The following is an 18,291-nucleotide window of genomic DNA, read 5'->3' on the forward strand; positions in this document are numbered from 1 at the left end:
AATGTCCACCATAAGCTGAGTCATGGCAATGCCATAATATATCTCTTATTTCACTTTCAGGAATACATCTCCTGATTATTCCATCAGAGCACCTTCTGAACAGATAGGGTTCATCCCACAAGAACTTCTTTGCTTCATTGATTAATTTCCTCACTTGTTGCTTAGTGAATTCTTGTGGTATCTTTCTCCCTACTTTGTAGTTTGCTATATCAGCAAACCATGGTGTTTGTTGGATTTGCATGAGATGTTCATCTGGGAAGCTTTCATTCACAGGTAATGAGGCCTTTTGAATTGTTTCTGGTGGCAGCCTTGACAGATGATCAGCAACTAGATTTTCAGTGCCTTTCCTGTCCCTTACCTCAATGTCAAATTCTTGTAAGAGTAGAATCCATCTGATAAGTCTTGGTTTAGCATCCTGCTTTGACATCAAATACTTGAGAGCAGCATGATCAGTATAAACCACAATTTTAGATCCTATCAAGTACGATCTAAACTTATCAAATGCATAGACTACAGCTAACAATTCCTTCTCTGTTGTAGTGTAATTTTTTTGAGCTTCATTCAATACTTTACTTGCATAATATATGACATGATGCAAGTTTCCCTTCTTCTGTCCAAGTACAGCACCAATTGCCATTTCACTTGCATCACACATGAGTTCAAATGGTAAGTTCCAATCCGGGGGTGTGATAATTGGTGCTGTTGTGAGTTTGTGTTTTAGAGTTTCAAAAGCATGCTGGCGATTTTTATCAAAGACAAAAGGTTGATCAATCATCAAAAGGTTACTCAAAGGTTTGGCTATTTTAGAAAAATCTTTGATAAACCTTCTATAAAATCCTGCATGTCCCAAGAAACTTCTAACAGATTTGACATTAGTTGGTGGAGGGAGTTTTTCTATTATTTCCACTTTTGCCTTGTCAACCTCTATTCCTCTTCTTGAAACTTTATGACCAAGAACAATCCCCTCAGGTACCATGAAATGGCACTTCTCCCAGTTCAAAATCAAATTGGTTTCTTGGCACCATTTCAGGACAAGAGTTAGACGGTTTAAGCAAGTCTTGAAATTATCACCAAAAACAGAGAAGTCATCCATGAAAACCTCTAAAAATTTTTCAACCATATCTGAGAAAATGGAAAGCATACACCTTTGAAAAGTGGCTGGGGCATTGCATAATCCGAATGGCATTCTTCTATAGGCAAAAACTCCAATTGGGCATGTGAATGAAGTCTTTTCTTGGTCTTTTGGATCTACCACTATCTGATTATACCCAGAATAGCCATCCAAGAAGCAATAATAAGCATGGCCAGCCAACCTTTCAAGCATTTGATCAATAAAAGGAAGTGGGAAGTGATCTTTGCGTGTGGCATCATTCAACCTTCTATAGTCAATACACATCCTCCACCCTGTCACTGGCTCTGGTGGGAATGAGTTCACTCTTCTCATTAATAATGACTGTCATCCCACCTTTCTTTGGTACCACTTGGACTGGGCTTATCCATGAGCTATCGGAAATAGGATATATGATTCCTGCATTCCATAATTTCATTACTTCCTTCTGGACAACTTCCTTCATTGCAGGGTTTAGTCTTCTCTGAGGTTGAATTACTGCTTTGGAATTGTCCTCCAAAAGAATCTTATGCATGCATACTGTAGGGCTGATGCCTTTCAGATCATCAATGGTCCATCCTAAGGCATCCTTGTGAGCTCTGAGAACATCAAGAAGCTCTCCTTCTTCTTTCTTTGTCAAGGATGAATTGATGATCACCGGGAGGCTCTCTGAAGTGCCAAGGAATGCATATTTGAGATGAGAAGGTAATGGCTTCAGTTCTTGCTTTTGCACCTCTTCTTTCTTGCTTGGTTCCAGCTCTTTGTCTAGGTAAACCTCAGCTACATGTTCCTCTATTGTTTCTTGATTGTCTTTTTCTTGCTCATGCTGATCAATGTCTAATATTTCTTCCACCAGGCTCTCTATCATATCCACCCTCAAATGCTCTTCCTGTTCTGAAGGGTGTTGCATTGTCTTAAAAACATTTATGATCATTTGCTCATTGTGTACTCTGAAAATCATTTCTCCTTTTTCCACATATATAATGGCTCTTGCAGTTGCTAGAAATGGTCTACCCAAGATGATTGAATTGTTGCCTTCCTCGTCGGTATCTAAGATTACAAAGTCCGCAGGGAAGATAAACTTTCCAACCTTTACTAACAAATTTTCCACAATTCCATTTGGTATCTTGATTGATCTGTCTGCCATGACTAGTGACATCCTGGTGGGTTTGAGTTCTTCTGTGGCAAGCTTCTTCATCATGGATAAGGGCATCAAGTTGATACTAGCTCCAAGATCACAGAGAGCCTTGTCCAAGGATAGTTTACCTATAGTGCATGACACTACAAAGCTCCCTGGATCTTTAAGTTTTGGTGGGATTCCTTTTTGGAGCACGGCACTACATTCCTCACTAAGCATCACCGTTTCCTTCTCATTCCAATCTCTTTTCTTGTTAATGAGCTCCTTTAGAAACTTGGCATACAGAGGCATTTGCTCCAATGCTTCAGCTAAGGGTATGTTGATCTCCAACTTCTTGAAAGTCTCAAGAAATTTGTGGAAGTGCTGATCCTTTGTTTCTTTGTGAAATCTCTGTGGGTAAGGCAGTGGTGGTGTTGAGTTCTTCTCCACTTGATGTTGTTTTGGAATTGGTTCCTCCAAGATCTTCTTTCCTTTCTTCAAATTCTGTGGTTTGTTGTCTTCCTCTGTGAGTTTTTCTGGAGCATTCTTGCTTATCATGTCTTTGTTGATGGCTTCATCATTCTTTGTTGGCTCAGTGTCATTCTCCATAAGCTTCTTTGTTGCTCCTTGGTTACCATCCACTAACATCTTTCCACTTCTTAGTTGCACAACCTTGCATTCTTCCTTTGGGTTGGGAATGGTATCACTAGGTAGTGAACTTGATGGCTTCTCAACAGAAATCTGTTTGGAGATCTGTCCAATCTGCCTCTCTAGATTCTTCATGGAGGCTTCTTGGTTCTTTGTTGTTAGTTCTTGGTTCTTCATCAGTTTCTCCATGAGCAGCTCTAGATTAGTGATTCTCTGGGATTCTTGTGAAATTGGTTGGTTTTGGGGTGTTGATGGATGATGATAGGTGTTTTGATTTATTGGGTGGTTGTTGGGTGGATAATGGTTAGAATTGGGGTAGTTATTTTGTGGTTTTCTATATGTATTTTGGTTAGTGTTTGGCTGGGGGTTATGGTTTGTGTTTTTCCAATTGTTCTGGCCTGTGTTTCTTTGCCATGGTTGTTGGTTTTGATTATGGTTGTCTCCCCATCTGAGGTTGGGATGGTTCTTCCAAGATGGATTGTAAGTATCCCCATAGACTTCATTTGTTCCAGGATTTTGGTTGTGCATGTATTGGACTTGCTCTTGCTGTTGCTCCTCTTGAGTTTCTTCATTTTGCACCCAAGTAGTTGGTGGTTGGCTTGTGGTGCTCACTGCTGCCACTCGCAAGCCATCAATTCTTTTGGCCATTTGCTCAAACTGTTGTTGAATCTGCTGCTGCATCATCTTGTTTTGAGCTAAAATTGAATCCACTCCTTCCAACTCCATTACTCCTCTTCTCTGTGATGGTTGGCGTTGTCTTTGATGAGCAAAGAAATATTGGTTGTTGGCCACCATATCAATGAGGTTTTGAGCTTCCTCTGTGGTTTTCATGAGTTGTAATGAGCCTCCGGCAGAATGATCAAGAGCTTCTTGAGCTTTAAGAGTGAGTCCCTCATAGAAGTTCTGTAACTTGTCCCACTCAGTGAACATCTCTGGTGGACATTTCCTCAATAGAGCCTTATATCTTTCCCATGCTTCATATAAGTTCTCAGCCTCCAATTGAGTGAATGTTTGAACCTCAGTCTTCAACCTTAGGATTCTTTGAGGGGGATAAAATTTGGCAAGAAACTTGCTCACCAAGTCATCCCAAGTGTTGATGCTTTCTTTTGGAAAGGTCTCTAGCCATTGAGTGGCTTTATCTCTGAGAGAGAATGGGAAGAGCAGCAACTTGTAGCTATCAGGAGGTACACCATTGGTTTTCACCGTGTCACAGATTCTCAAGAAGGTAGACAAATGTTGATTTGGATCCTCCAAAGGCCCTCCTCCAAAAGAGCAATTGTTTTGAACCAGAGTGATGAGTTGTGGCTTTAGTTCAAAATTGTTTGCATTAACATTAGGAGGAAGAATGCTACTTCCACAGTGTCTGGCATTTGCAAATGTGTATGAAGCTAAGACTCTTCGTTGTTGTTGGTTATTGTTGGCTCCTTCTCCTGGTTGATTGGGATCTCCTTCCATGTCTTGGAATTCCTCCTCAGATTCTTCTTCTCCAATAACGTTCTTCCCTCTTTCAGCTCTTCTTATTCTCCGAAGAGTCCTTTGATCAATTTCAGAGATGATAGGGGAAGATCTTCCTGTACCTGACATACAAACACACAACAATAAACACACAAACTCAGAAAGCCAATGAAACTTCAATCTATAGCTAGAATGAAGTTTTAGTTAGTTTAAGCAAAAATTCAAACAGTTAGTGTGTTAGTAGGAATTAGAATAACAGAAAAGAAAAAGTGCTTAATCTAGACCTCCACTTCACTTAATCATTGTCAATCTATTTCAATCCCCGGCAACGGCGCCAAAAACCTGATGTGTGGAAAACGATCCAACACAAAACTCACCGGCAAGTGTACCGGGTCGCATCAAGTAATAATAACTCACATGAGTGAGGTCGATCCCACAGGGATTGAAGGATTGAGCAATTTTAGTTTAGTGGTTAATTTAGTCAAGCGAATCAAGTTTTGGTTGAGTGATTTGTGTTTAACAGGAAGTAAATGACCGTAAATGTAAAGGGGGAAGGGAAAAGTGCAGTAAATTAAAGAACAGGAAAGTAAATTTGCAGAATCTTAAAGAACAAGAAAGTAAATGACTGAAACTTAAAGTGCAAGAAATGTAAATTGCAGTAACTTAAATGGCAAGAAATATAAATTGCTTGAATGTAAAAGGGATTTCACTACAAGAAAAAGGCGCATTTGTAACAAAAAATATTGTTACAAAACGTCGAAATTTTGAAACAAAAGTTTTTTGTAACAAAAAAAGGGTCCATTGCAGTAAGTCCCGTTACAAAAAGTTTTTGTAACGAAAAATGGAACTGTTACAATTCAATACCATATTTTGTAACAATTTTTTCTGATACAAAAAACCAGAAGCCGTTACAAAAGTCGTAACAAATTTTGATCTTAAAGGTATTTTTCGTGACAGTCAATTTTTTTTCCTATCAAAAAATTTTGTTACAAAATGTAACATGATTTTGTAACATTTTTTCCTTTAGTTACGAAAGCAAATTAATTATTTTGTAACAAATTTTTTTTATTACAAATTACATGCATAATTTACTAAATTATTTTTTAAATTAACTAATATATTAACGATTTTAATAAGCAAGTTTACATGGATATAATATGCAAAAACATACATAAGTCAAACAAGATCCTTTAAGCTAAAATTGTCTTGAAACAAAATAACATTAGCTAGTAAGTACATTGATTAGTTCAACAAAAACATAAAAGTTCTAACATAAAAGTTCAACCAAAACATAAAAGTTCTAACATAGATTAGTGTCTCTATGCATCAAAACATTCTTGAGCCCTCAAGGTAGCATATGGTCACCATTTCAGCACTCCTGTCAATAAGAAAAACCGAAACAAAAAAGTTAGAAACCATAAGCAACTTTAGGAGTATCTTTAGGGTCTAGTTTGTTTCATTGTCAGAGCGAGCTATGAGAGAGTTCAACATACTCTTGCACACTACAGTATACACATCTCAATATGTTCTACCTTACTATTACTTAAAATCAATGAAGACAAGTATGAAACATGTTTCAAATAGCACTTATCTATTACTTAAAAAATTCAAGGCAGCCAATGGATAACACAAGAATTTAGATTGAATCAAAATCAATGATACTTACCTCTATTAACCGTCCATTTGCAACAGGCCTTGGGCACAAATCATAGTAAAGATAACCAGCAAGAAAAGTGGAATGATTTGGAACAGAAACCTAGGAGATTAAAAGAGAACGGAGTGATGATTTTGGATAAAAGAGTATGATAAAGTCTTCCTAAAAACAAACCTTACATTTGAAATCGGTTCCAGAACAGCCTTTCGAACATCATCAGCTGTAATGTCATTTTGAAAAGAATCCCATTACAGCAAGAATTTTTCTGAGAGCTAGAAAGTAAAAAATGAGAAAATCTGTTGAAACCCTATTAATGATGAATGGTTTCCTTGAAGATAACGTGTCCAAGATCCAATATTTGAAAGTTTATTAAAGTGCTCTAATGAATTCTGGAATGCCTCACAGATAGGTGAAACACATAGAGCATGACTTAGCATTCTACTTTCCCAAAGAAAAGCCAACCACTTCTCAATTGAGACATTCTTCCATTTAAACATTCTAGTCAGCAGCTTGTATGCATTACCCGAGAGTTCCATGAAACCCTGGGGATATGCCAATGAAAACCAAAATCTTGTTACTGAACATATTATGCAACAACCTCAGCAACCAATATGACAAAAGAAGCAAATTGAACCTTCAGTTGTATTAAATCTTTTATATTGTAGAGTAGAATCATTATACTGTTAGGCAGATAACAGTCTCCATCCTCAAAGCAACCAAGAGGAGAAATACCCAACCATAGATCCAATGTAGCTTTGACATCTTCAAAGATTTGCTGGTTAATATACAAAACAAAGAAAGCTTACTAGCTTAGCAAAATAAGAAATTCAATCAGACAAAGTATATAATTGATTCTAAGACCATAATTGAGGACAACATTCACCTTAATTGGGCGTACAACAACGATGAGAACTCCTCCTCTCCCTCTTCCATTTAAACATTCTAAATTCAGTTTATTGTATCTACCAAACAAGTTAATGTATCCTCTCCTTCTTCCAACTCTTATTATTTCAGCTTCTTTTATACTAAGTTACAAATGATTAAATAGACTAGTTCTATCATTAAATCACTCCTTGACCTTAACCTATTACGAATGTAAAGCAGCTTCTTGTTTCTTTATTCATGTATGTTAATAACATGAATGACAACAATCAAGACAACCTAAGCAATGTGCAATTATATTTAGAGCATGTATGATATATTTTCTCTAATTATTTAGCTTAGCGGAAGGCCCTAGTTGCCTTAAGGATGGTAAAAATTACAACACATACCTTATGTTTCAAATTTAAGTGGCACTTGCTAACCTGTATGACAAATACTTGGCTATATATATTATGTGATGACTTAATCTGTAAGTACTAAGTAGTGGTAAAACCAGTATTGAAGCATTGAGAAATATCATACATACATAACTTCCTAAATTTTATAGATCTTGGACAGCACCAGAATTTGTGTAACCTTGCAGATTCAACAATCAACATCAGCATATCCAGCACCAAATTCATCAATCAGCAATCCCAATCCGATGATTCAGGCCAACTCAAACTCAGAATTTTCACTACTCAGCAACAATGCAACAAAGCTAGCTGCAGAGAATTCAATAATCACAGAAATAGCCAACTCACTATCTCAATACCAACTTAATATTCAGAAATACCAACTCAAAGATATACTTACATAACAAAGGAGAAACATGGAGACGAAGCAATGGCAGCAGCTCCGACACCTAGAAAAACAAAACCCGTCATAAACGAACCATGGTCCGAACCCAAACTGGAGTGGGATAGGGTTTGGCAGCTGCAGGGGAGTCCTCTAGCAGCTGCAGCAGCAGTTTTCCAGCGCCATTCGGCGAGGCAGAACAGCGGCGGCAACTTCCTCCGTCGTCACCTCCTCTCTTCCGGCGACAAGCTCCAGCGGCAAGGATGGTCGAGCTCCTTTTTAACAATGGCAACAATGTTACTTTCTCCCTCTCTACCTAGTTCGATGGCGACGGCTCGGCTGGGGTTCGGTGGTAGTGATTTCTTCGTCGGCGACCACAAGACGCGGCTTCTCGATCGTGTCTCTCCTTGGGCTCCCACAAGCGACGGCGACGGACTCAGAGGCGGCGGCGACGGCCCGCGCAACAGCAGTCCGTGATGGTGACGATGGCAGCGCTGGCTTCGTGGCGAAGACGATGGCATCTGCAGGAACACTTGGAGACGACGACGAACGCGAGGACAGGGGCTTCTCCTTCCTCGCGCACGCTATCTGGTCCCTGATGACGGTGGTTCAACCATGGTTCAGCGGACAGAGGAGAAGAGAAAGGAGTAGAGGAGGAAGAAAAATAGAAGGGTGGTTCGGGTAGCTGAGGCAGTGAACTTGCTGAGGAGCAAGGGGGGTGAATGGTGGTGATGAGGTGGTGATGATCAAACTTGAAGATAATGGCTAAATGGGGGATGAGGTTGCTCTGAAGAGGAGGAAAAGTGAAAGGGAGGGGCTGCGCTAGGGTTCCTGGGTAAAAGGGAAAAATTATGGGTTAATTAGGATTAGGGTTTATAGGGTTTAATTTGGTATTAGAGTTTAATTTGGGGTAAAAGTGAAATTAAGAATTTTGGGTAAATTGAAATTTGGTAAATTTTTAATAAAATTAAAGCATATTGTATAAATTTAAAATTTAATTTAATCTCTTAAAATTACTTTAAAAATACTACTCAATTATCAATTTACTAATCAGTTTTTAATCAAGTATTCTAATTTAAAATTAGAAATAATATAATTTATTTTTTATAAAAATTAAAGTATTAAATTCTAAAATCTCAATTATTTAAATTAGATCATATAAAATTCTTATTATTTTATATTTCCTAAATTTTATTATTTAAATATAGAAAATAATTCGATAATTATAAAATCAGATAAAAACCTTAAATTCGAAGACTACCGAAGACTACCAGGCCACCACTCACAACACAACGGCGGAGGAGACGGTAATAACAAACGAGATGACGACGAGAAGAACGTTTTTCGGGGGCTACGCCGATCCTTCTTCTTCCGGCGGGATCTTCATTGCATTTTCTGGAGTGGTAGACGGTGCAGAGTGTTCGTAAGTGAGGGGTTGGGGAGACTTAGGATTTTTTACTGCAGTGTATCCCTTTTTACAGCTTTTAGTATTTTGTTTTTTTTTTCTTTTCTTTTTAGTTACTTTTATTTATAATTATAATTTAATAAAATTTCTTTAAGTGACATAAATTAATTTTTAGTTAATTTTAAAAATCTGATTATTAATAAAAATTATATATTAATTATTTAGAAGAATATAAAATAATATTTATAATTTTTAAAAATTAATGAATACATACATTATATAAAAAATTTTAATTTTTGAAACAAAATAAAATTATTTTAAAAAAACATATACACAATATTTTTATTTTTAAAGTGTTTAACATTTTGAAAAAAGAATTTGTTATAAAATATACTTATATTTTGTGACAAATAATTAACTTGTTACAAACAATATTGAATTTCTAACAAATTAATTTTTTGTTACAAAACAATTAGAGTTTTTGAAACAAAAAGTTGTTTTGTTACAAAATAATTGGAGTTTTTGAAACAAAAAAAAATTGTTACAAAATATTTTAAATTTTTGTAACTTGTTTTTTTTTTGTTACAAAATATTACAATATTTTGTAACAAAACACTATATCGTTACAAAAACTAACATAATTTGTAACAAAATAAAACAGATTGTTACAAAATATTATCATGTTTTGTAACAACTTGTAATGTTATTACAAAACATTATTCTTTTGTAACAATAAAAAATTGTTATTACAAAATACTATTTTTTTGTAACAATTTTAAATTTGATACAAAATTTTTGTTACAAATGTTCCATTTTCTTGTAGTGTTTGAGGACTGGGATTGCAGAATCTAAACAAAGAGAAAGTAAATTTCAACAATTAAGAGAGCAGAAATTGAATCAGAAGCAATAAGCATTCAAACAGAAAGGAAATAAAGTGCAGCAGAGGTTCACAGAAGAACCTAAAGTAAATTGTGGTCTCAGGTCTCAAGAGACTAGGTAGCAGAGCCTAGATCTCTATTTGCCTTCCCAGATCCAAGTTCACAAAGCAATTGACAGAAAATTTAAGAAGAAGCAGTAGAAGAACAGAAATCAAATTCAATTATGCAGAAAAGGATTTAAAGAGATTTTAGATGGGAATTGAGACAGAATTTCCTCAATTTCACACACCCAAAACTCAGAAACAGAAGAGTAGAATTGCCCGAGTAAGAGTGAGGAAGGAGATCAGTCAATTCTCCCTTAATCCTCTAAGCTCTCGGTCAAGTCTCTCAAGAACAATTACAAGAAATTCAAAGCTCCAAGAAAGTGCAAAATTCCAAAGCTAAGTAAAAGGTAAGTCTCCCAAAAAAAAGGTCCTAATTACATCAAACTAGCTTCTATTTATACACTTTCTATTCTTGGATTTTGGGATTTGGATGGGCTTTTGATTTGGTGAAGAAATGAATTAAAATGGGGTTTTAATTTGGATTTTTGGCCCATGAAAAGTTGCTCCCAGGAGGCTGCCCTGCCCTTGTGGAGGGCAGGGCAGAAAATTGGTGCATGGTGCGGACGATTGGTGCGGCGTGGTGCAGCCTTGTGCGAGCTTGGCGCGGCGTGGTGCGTGGAACGCTGCCCTGCCCGCGCCAAGGGCAGGGCAGGAAAAGTTGGTGCGCCAGAACGTGCCACGGTGCTGCCAGAATCAAAAATTGGTGCGCCAGACTCAGAAATTGGTGCGCCAGAAATTTTCCTTGGTGCATGGGATTCTGCCCTGCCCTCGCGGAGGGCAGCGCAGGAAATTTTGGTGCTGCCAGGGTCGAGCTTCGATGCACGCTGGTGCTGCCAGGAGAGAATTGGTGCGCCAGATTTGTGTGTGGTGCGCCAGATTTGTGCACCAATCCAAATTCTGCCCTGCCCTCGCGGAGGGCAGGGCAGTGTTTCCACTTTGCTGTCCCGTGTTTGAAACACGGCTGTGGCACACGTTCTATTAATTTTCTTGGTTTCTTGGCATGGCACTCAACCTTAGTTCTTGGCTTCTTCCTTGGTCCGTGTTCGAGTCTTGTGGCATGCATGGGTGACATTTTTCCTTTGAATTTCTTCATTGGTGAGCCCGATACTGCCCTTGTGGAAGGCAGGGCAAGGTTCTCTCCTTCTTGGTTCCAAGGCACATTTTTGTGCTCTGCCCTTGTAGTGGGCAGGGCAGAGTTGCCTTCCTTGGTTGGTTCCTTTATGTTGCCCTCCTAGAGGGCACTTGTGGAGGGCAATGTTTGCCTCCCCCTTGCATGCGGCACGCTTTCTATTGCTTTGGCCACGCTTTCCTTTCCTTGGGCTACACTTCTTAGGTCACGCTTTTCCTTTTCTTTTCTTTTCTTCACCTATAATAAACCAAAACAACCACTCCAAGTATCACTAAATTCAAGAGGCTTATAAATCAATTAAAATTCAATTAAAATTAGCTTAAACCTCATGGATTATCATTAATTTCATGGTAGTTGCTTGATTTAGAAAGGTTATGCATTTTCACTCCAAATCACATACTTAGGATGCAAGAAAGTGCATAAATGCTAACAAAACAAGTGAAATTAGCTTGAAAAATGGGTATATGATGACTTGTCATCAAATGCCACAGACAAGGTTAGACCTTCTGGATTCTCTTGAATGCCGCCATCAGTTCTTGCCTATACCACGAAGATTCCGGTTAAAGAATCCAAGAGATATTCACCCAATCGAAGGTAGAACGGAGGTGGTTGTCAGTCACACGTTCATAGGTGAGAATGATGATGAGTGTCACGGATCATCACATTCATCAAGTTGAAGAACAAGTGATATCTTAGAACAAGAACAAGCGGAATTGAATGGAAGAACAATAGTAATTGCATTAAAACTCGAGGTACAGCAGAGCTCCACACCTTAATCTATGGTGTGTAGAAGCTCCACCGTTGAAAATACATAAGTATAAGGTCTAGGCATGGCCGTGAGGCCAGTCTCCCAATGATCTAAGAACTAGATGTCCAAAGATGATCTAGAGATCTAAAGTGTTCAAAAGATTTCCAAAGATGAAAATACAATAGTAAAAGGTCCTATATATAGAGAACTAGTAGCCTAGGGTGTACAGAGATGAGTAAAAGACATAAAAATCCACTTCCGGGCCCACTTGGTGTGTGCTTGGGCTGAGCAATGAAGCATTTTCGTGTAGAGACTCTTCTTGGAGTTAAACGCCAGCTTTTATGCCAGTTTGGGCGTTTAACTCCCATTTGGGTGCCAGTTCCGGCGTTTAACGCTGGGATTTCTAAGGGTGACTTTGAACACCGGTTTGGGCCATCAAATCTTGGGCAAAGTATGGACTATCATATATTGCTGGAAAGCCCAGGATGTCTACTTTCCAACGCCGTTGAGAGCGCGCCAATTGGGCTTCTGTAGCTCCAGAAAATTCACTTCGAGTGCAGGAAGGTCAGAATCCAACAGCATCTGCAGTCCTTTTCAGTCTCTGAATCAGATTTCTGCTCAGGTCCCTCAATTTCAGCCAGAAAATACCTGAAATCACAGAAAAACACACAAACTCATAGTAAAGTCCAGAAAAGTGAATTTTAACTAAAAACTAATAAAAATATACTAAAAACTAACTATATCATATCAAAAATATACTAAAAACAATGCCAAAAAGCGTACAAATTATCCGCTCATCACAACACCAAACTTAAATTGTTGCTTGTCCTCAAGCAACTGAAAATCAAATAAGATAAAAAGAAGAGAATATGCAATGAATTCCAAAAACATCTATGAAGATCAGTATTAATTAGATGAGCGGGGCTTTTAGCTTTTTGCCTCTGAATAGTTTTGGCATCTCACTCTATCCTTTGAAATTCAGAATGATTGGCTTCTTTAGGAACTTAGAATCCAGATAGTGTTATTGATTCTCCTAGTAGAGTATGATGATTCTTGAACATAGCTACTTATTGAGTCTTGGCTGTGGCCCAAAGCACTCTGTCTTCCAGTATTACCACCGGATACATACATGCCACAGACACATAATTGGGTGAACCTTTTCAGATTGTGACTCAGCTTTGCTAGAGTCCCCAACTAGAGGTGTCCAGGGTTCTTAAGCACACTCTTATTGCCTTGGATCACAACTTTATTTTTCTTTCTTTTCTCTAAAATTTTTTTGTTTTCTTTTTCTTTTTCTCTTTTTTTTCGATTTTTTTTTCATTGCTTTTTCTTGCTTCAAGAATCATTTTTATGATTTTTCAGATCCTCAGTAACATGTCTCCTTTTTCATCATTCTTTCAAGAGCCAACATTCATGAACCACAAATTCAAGATACATATGCACTGTTTAAGCATACATTCAGAAAACAAAAATATTGCCACCACATCAAGATAATTAAACTGTTATAAAATTCAAAATTCATGCAATTCTTTCCTTTTCATTTAGGCACGTTTTTTTTTTTAAGAGAGGTGATGGATTCATAGGACATTCATAACTTTTAGGCATAGACACTAAGACACTAATGATCACAAGACACAAACATAGATAAACATAAGCACTAGAATTCGAAAAACAGAAGAATAAAGAACAAGGAAATCAAGGAACGGGTCCACCTTAGTGATGGCGGCTCTTTCTTCCTCTTGAAGATCCTATGGAGTGCTTGAGCTCCTCAATATCTCTTCCTTGTCTTTGTTGCTCCTCCCTCATGATTCTTTGATCTTCTCTAATTTCATGGAGGATGATGGAGTGTTCTTGGTGCTCCACCCTTAGTTGTCCCATGTTGGAACTCAATTCTCCTAGGGAGGTGTTTAGTTGCTCCCAATAGTTTTGTGGAGGAAAGTGCATCCCTTGAGGAATCTCAGGGATCTCATGATGAGTGGGGTCTCTTGTGTGCTCCATCCTCTTCTTAGTGATGGGCTTGTCCTCATCAATGGGGATGTCTCCCTCTATGTCAACTCTAACTGAATAACAGAGGTGACAAATGAGATGAGGGAAGGCTAACCTTGCTAAGGTAGAGGACTTGTCCGCCACCTTATAGAGTTCTTGGGCTATAACCTCATGAACTTCTATTTCTTCTCCAATCATGATGCTATGGATCATGATAGCCCGGTCTATGGTAACTTCAGACCGGTTGCTAGTGGGAATGATTGAGCGTTGGATGAACTCCAACCATCCTCTAGCCACGGGCTTGAGGTCATGCCTTCTTAATTGAACCGGCTTCCCTCTTGAATCTCTCTTCCATTGGGCGCCCTCTTCACATATGACTGTGAGGACTTGGTCCAACCTTTGATCAAAGTTGACCCTTCTAGTGTAAGGATGTTCATCTCCTTGCATCATAGGTAAGTTGAACGCCACCCTTACACTTTCCGGACTAAAATCCAAGTATTTCCCCCGAACCATAGTAAGATAATTCTTTGGATTCGGGTTTACACTTTGGTCATGGTTCTTGGTGATCCATGCATTGGCATAGAACTCTTGAACCATCAAGATTCCGACTTGTTGAATGGGGTTGGTAAGAACTTCCCAATCTCTTCTTTAGATCTCATGTCGGATCTCCGGATATTCACCCTTTTTGAGTGAAAAAGGGACCTCGGGGATCACCTTCTTCAAGGCCACAACTTCATAGAAATGGTCTTGATGCACCCTTGAGATGAATCTCTCCATCTCCCATGACTCGGAGGTGGAAGCTTTTGCCTTCCCTTTCCTCTTTCTAGAGGTTTCTCCGGCCTTGGATGCCATAAATGGTTATGGAAAAACAAAAAGCAATGCTTTTACCACACCAAACTTAAAATGTTTGCTCGTCCTCGAGCAAAAGAAGAAAGAAGAGAGTAGAAGAAGAAGAAATGAGGGGAAAGGGAATGGCTATAATTTTCGGCCAAGAAGGGGAGAAGTGGTGTGTATGTTGTGTGAAAATGAAGGAGTGAAGGAGGGTTTATATAGGAGAGGGGGAAGGTAGGGTTCGGCCATTTGAGGGTGGGTTTGGGTGGAAAATTGGTTTGAATTTGAATGGTGAGGTAGGTGGGGTTTTAAGAAGGATGGATGTGAGTGGTGAAGAGAAAGATGGGATTTGATAGGTGAGGGGTGTTTGGGGAAGAGGTGTTGAGGTGATTGGTGAATGGGTGAAGAAGAGAGAGAGAGTGGTAGGGTAGGTGGGGATCCTGTGGGGTCCACAGATCCTGAGGTGTCAAGGAAAAGTCATCCCTGCACCAAATGGCAAACAAAATCACGTTTTTAGCCATTTCTGGCGTTAAACGCCGGGCTGGTGCCCATTTCTGGCGTTTAACGCCAGCTTCTTGCCCCTTTCTGGCGTTTAACGCCAGTCTGGTGCCCCTTTCTGGCGTTAAACGCCCAGAATGGTGCCAGACTGGGCGTTAAACGCCCAACAGCTAACCTCACTGGCGTTTAAACGCCAGTGGGTGCGTCCTCCAGGGTGTGCTATTTTTCTTCCTGTTTTTCATTCTGTTTTTGCTTTTTTCATTGATTTTGTGACTTCTTATGATCATCAACCTACAAAAAAGAGAAAATAACAAAATAAAATAGATAAAATATAACATTGGGTTGCCTCCCAACAAGCGCTTCTTTAATGTCAGTAGCTTGACAGAGGACTCTCATGGAGCCTCACAGATACTCAGAGCCATGTTGGAACCTCCCAACACCAAACTTAGAGTTTGAATGTGGGGGTTCAACACCAAACTCAGAGTTTGGTTGTGGCCTCCCAACATCAAACTTAGAGTTTGACTGTGGGGGCTCTGTTTGGCTCTGTTTTGAGAGAAGCTCTTCATGCTTCCTCTCCATGATGACAGAGGGATATCCTTGGGCTTTGAACACCAAGGACTCTTCATTCACTTGAATGATCAATTCTCCTCTATCAACATCAATCACAGCCTTTGCTGTGGCTAGGAAGGGTCTGCCAAGGATGATGGATTCATCCATGCACTTCCCAGTCTCTAGGACTATGAAATCAGTAGGGATGTAATGGTCTTCAACTCTAACCAGAACATCCTCTACAAGTCCATGGGCTTGTTTTCTTGAATTGTCTGCCATCTCTAGTGAGATTTTTGCAGTTTGCACCTCAGAGATCCCTAACTTCTCCATTACAGAGAGAGGCATGAGGTTTACACTTGACCCTAAGTCACACAAGGCCTTCTTGAAGGTCATGGTGCCTATGGTACAAGGTATTGAAAACTTTCCAGGATCCTGTCTCTTTTGAGGCAGTTTCTGCCTAGACAAGTCATCCAGTTCTTTGGTGAGCAAAGGGGGTTCATCCTCCCAAGTCTCATTTCCAAACAACTTGTCATTCAGCTTCATGATTGCTCCAAGGTATTTAGCAACTTGCTCCTCAGTGACATACTCATCCTCTTCAGAGGAAGAATACTCATCAGAGCTCATGAATGGCAGAAGTAAGTCCAATGAAATCTCTATGGTCTCAGTTTGAGCCTCAGATTCCCATGGTTCCTCATTGGGGAACTCAGTGGAGGCCAGTGGATGCCCAGTGAGGCCTTCCTCAGTGGCGTTCACTGCCTCTTCTTCCTCCCAAAATTTGGCCATGTTGATGGCCTTGCACTCTCCTTTTGGATTTTCTTCTGTATTGCTTGGAAGAGTACTAGGAGGGAGTTCAGTAATTTTCTTGCTCAGCTGACCCACTTGTCCTTCCAAGTTTCTAATGGAGGACCTTGTTTCAGTCATGAAACTTTGAGTGGTTTTGATTAGATCAGAGACCATGGTTGCTAAGTCAGAGGTATTCTGCTTAGAACTCTCTGTCTGTTGCTGAGAAGATGATGGAAAAGGCTTGCTATTGCTAAACCTGTTTCTTCCACCATTATTATTGTTGAAACCTTGTTGAGGTCTCTGTTGATCCTTCCATGAGAAATTTGGATGATTTCTCCATGAAGGATTATAGGTGTTTCCATAGGATTCTCCCATGTAATTCACCTCTTCCATTGAAGGGTTCTCAGGATCATAAGCTTCTTCCTCAGATGAAGCTTCCTTAGTACTGCTTGGTGCATTTTGCATTCCAGATAGACTTTGAGAAATCATATTGACTTGTTGGGTCAATATTTTGTTCTGTGCCAATATGGCATTCAGAGTGTCAATCTCAAGAACTCCTTTCTTCTGACTAGTCCCATTGTTCACAGGATTTCTTTCAGAAGTGTACATGAATTGGTTATTTGCAACCATTTCAATCAGTTCTTGAGCCTCTCTAGGCGTCTTCTTCAGATGAAGAGATCCTCCAGCAGAGCTATCCAAAGACATCTTGGACAGTTCAGAGAGACCATCATAGAAAATACCTATGATGCTCCATTCAGAAAGCATATCAGAAGGGCACTTTCTGATTAATTGTTTGTATCTTTCCCAAGCTTCATAGAGGGATTCTCCTTCCTTCTGTCTGAAGGTTTGGACTTCCACTCTAAGCTTACTCAATTTTTGAGGTGGAAAGAACTTTGCCAAGAAGGCATTGACTAGCTTTTCCCAAGAGTCCAGGCTTTCTTTAGGTTGAGAGTCCAACCATGTTCTAGCTCTGTCTCTTACAGCAAAAGGGAATAGCATAAGTCTGTAGACTTCAGGGTCAACCCCATTAGTCTTGACAGTGTCACAGATTTGCAAGAACTCAGCTAAAATCTGATGAGGATCTTCCAATGGAAGTCCATGGAACTTGCAATTCTGTTGCATTAGAGAAACTAGTTGAGGCTTAAGCTCAAAGTTGTTTGCTCTAATGGCAGGGATAGAGATGCTTCTCCCATAGAAATCGGGAGTAGGTGCAGTGAAGTCACCCAGCACCTTCCTTGCATTGTTGGCATTGTTGTTTTCAGCTGCCATGTGTTCTTCTCCTTTGAAGAATTCGGTCAGGTCCTCTAAAGAGAGTTGTGCTTTGGCTTCTCTTAGCTTTCTCTTCAAGGTCCTTTCAGGTTCAGGATCAGCCTCAACAAGAATTCCTTTGTCTTTGCTCCTGCTCATATGAGAGAGAAGAGAACAAGAAATGTGGAATCCTCTATGTCACAGTATAGAGATTCCTTGAAGTGTCAGAGGAAAAGAAGAGTAGAAGACAGGAGTAGAAAAAATTCGAACTTATCACAGGAGATGGAGTTCGAATTTTGCATTAAGGAATAGTGTTAGTCCATAAATAGAAGGATGTGAAAAGAAGGGAAGTGATTTTCAAAAATTAAGTAGAAATTTTGAAAACATTTTTGAAAAACATTACTTAATTTTCGAAAATGAAAGTGGGAAAGAAATAAAGTGATTTTTGAAAAAGATTTTGAAATTAGAAATCAAAGAGATTTGATTGAAAA

The 18,291-nt window shown here is 39.1% G+C and overlaps 1 non-coding gene across 1 annotated transcript; it reads left to right on the forward strand.

Moving 5' to 3' along the window:
* Window positions 1-17,311: 17,311 nt before the first annotated feature.
* LOC112719120 (small nucleolar RNA R71) lies at window positions 17,312-17,419 on the forward strand. Its single transcript, XR_003161435.1, has one exon. It is a non-coding gene; the product is annotated as a small nucleolar RNA R71 (small nucleolar RNA).
* Window positions 17,420-18,291: the final 872 nt, after the last annotated feature.

The sequence above is a fragment of the Arachis hypogaea genome, chromosome 10 (genome assembly GCF_003086295.3).
Source record: "Arachis hypogaea cultivar Tifrunner chromosome 10, arahy.Tifrunner.gnm2.J5K5, whole genome shotgun sequence".
Lineage (NCBI taxonomy): Eukaryota > Viridiplantae > Streptophyta > Magnoliopsida > Fabales > Fabaceae > Arachis > Arachis hypogaea.